The sequence below is a fragment of the Bison bison genome, unplaced genomic scaffold (assembly GCF_000754665.1).
Source record: "Bison bison bison isolate TAMUID 2011002044 unplaced genomic scaffold, Bison_UMD1.0 scf7180017864213, whole genome shotgun sequence".
Lineage (NCBI taxonomy): Eukaryota > Metazoa > Chordata > Mammalia > Artiodactyla > Bovidae > Bison > Bison bison.
Window position 1 is genome coordinate 5,869,397 of NW_011494785.1, and position 1,754 is coordinate 5,871,150.

The 1,754-nt window shown below is 65.1% G+C and overlaps 1 protein-coding gene across 3 annotated transcripts in view; it reads right to left on the minus strand.

The window, feature by feature from the left end:
* BID (BH3 interacting domain death agonist) overlaps nt 1–1,754 on the minus strand; it is a 17,766-nt gene extending 16,012 nt beyond the window's left edge. Inside the window, exons 1-2 of one of the 3 annotated variants that reach the window (XM_010845066.1) lie at nt 844–1,629; nt 98–156 (exon numbers count right to left, since the gene is read on the minus strand). The gene's annotated coding sequence lies outside the window, so the exon portion shown is untranslated. Of the gene's footprint in view, nt 1–97; nt 157–843; nt 1,630–1,667 lie in introns of those variants that run through there. The other 2 variants (XM_010845068.1, XM_010845067.1) reach the window with 2 other exon arrangements.

Below are 1,754 nucleotides of genomic sequence, written 5' to 3' on the forward strand. Positions count from 1 at the left end.
ACTGCAAACGAGCCACTTCCTTGCCATCTAAGTGGGTGGCTTCCAGGACGCTGGGCACTGTACACAAGAGCCAATGAGAACTCAATTTTCACACAACCTCCAGAAGTGGTTGCTCTGTGGTCCATCCAGGTGCTCACGTTTGCTATTCACGGGCAACTTTCCCATTCAGTCCAGCACAGCAGGAAGAAAAGAGGAAGGAAACACATCAGGAAAAGGAGGAAAGGAAGGAGGGAAGAGCTGGGTTCCGGGCGGGGGTTGGGGACCAGGAGGCCAGGACAGTTGTTGGAGAACAGCCCCAACAAGGGTCCAGGGTCCAGGCACCAGCCCAATGCTTTCCCCACCCCCACAGCTGCCAGCAGGGAGGGGTGCGCAGAAAGGCAGGGCCCTGCCCACATCCCACCACCCCCCACCCCAACCCCGTCTCTAACAGGTCGAGGTACCAGGCAAGGCAGCATGGGGAACCCAGGCAGCCCACTCCAACCAGAAGAGCTGGACTCTGAGGTCACAGGCTTGGATCAGTGTGTGTGTGTGGCACTGTGAACTCTGTCACAGCTGCCATCTCCAGGCTTATCCTCAGGTGAGCACTCACGTGACCTCTGGGGGCCCAGCCAGGTGAGCACTGGAGGTCCAGTGGGGCAGGCCCCCCACGCCCGCCCTCCCTCCACCCGACACCCACCACCAGAGATGCAGCCACAGGAGCACTGGCCACAGCTCTGGAGCAAGGCTTCTGAGGGTCCACTGCCCAGAGGCAGTGTCCCAGAATCCCAGCACAGCACTCGGTCCGGGATCAGGACCCAGGCCCTCTCCCTGCAACAGGCAAAAAACAGCAGCAATATCGCTCACCACCTCCAGCGCTGCCAGGACCCTGGCCCTGGGAGGCCGGTCACCCTCATCGTTCCTCCTCCGTGCTGGGGCTCCCTGGCGGGCCGTTCTCCTCTGCAATGAGTGGGACCTCCAGTCCTGGGTCTGGGAAAGCCTGGGAGCAGAGCCCCCTCCCCAGCACCTCAGAGTCCATCTCAGATGGACTGACTCAAGACAACAGTAACCCAGTCCCTGTTCGGGTAGCTCTTGGCTCCAGAGCCTGCATATCCCCGAGTCCCAAGGCCGCCATTCCCACCACACAGCACGGGGTCCGCGCAGCCCCCCGAGCCCCGCCCAGAGACGACCGACCCTTCCAGGCCGCCCCTCTGGCCACCCCATCCGCTTCTCCCGGTGCCTTCCTAGAGCCACCTCGATCTCGGCAGCCGGCGGGCTCCTCCCACCCTCCCCCGGCTCGACCACAGACTCTCTTCCAGGACTAGGGGGCCCGGGTTCAGGCTCTGCCCAGAGATGGCAGGGACGCAGGTCCAAGAGCGCCCCCTTCCCGACCCACCCGGGCCCCGACGGCGGGACCGAGATTGGAACCACTTGCCCCCGCAGAGGCCGCCGAGGAGGCCTGGGCAGCAGACAGACCAGCAGATAGGGCACAGCCGTGGGGGGAGGGGGGAGTCGCCCGGAAACGTCTCCGTGGTGAGGCCCCCTCAGTGAAGACCATCCCTCCGGGTGACGAGCACCCTCCCCGTGAGGGCTCTCCTACCCCGGCAGCGCAGGGCGTCCCGCGCCCGGCCTGCCGGCCGAGGTCTCGCCCTCCCGGGGTTTCCGGTCATTATTTCACTCCATAAACCTACCTTCACCGCCCGCAGCACGTCCAGTGCGGCGCGAGCCGGGGAGGCGCCTGGACCCGCGGCCGCCCCACGCGGAAGGAGCAGCAGGAC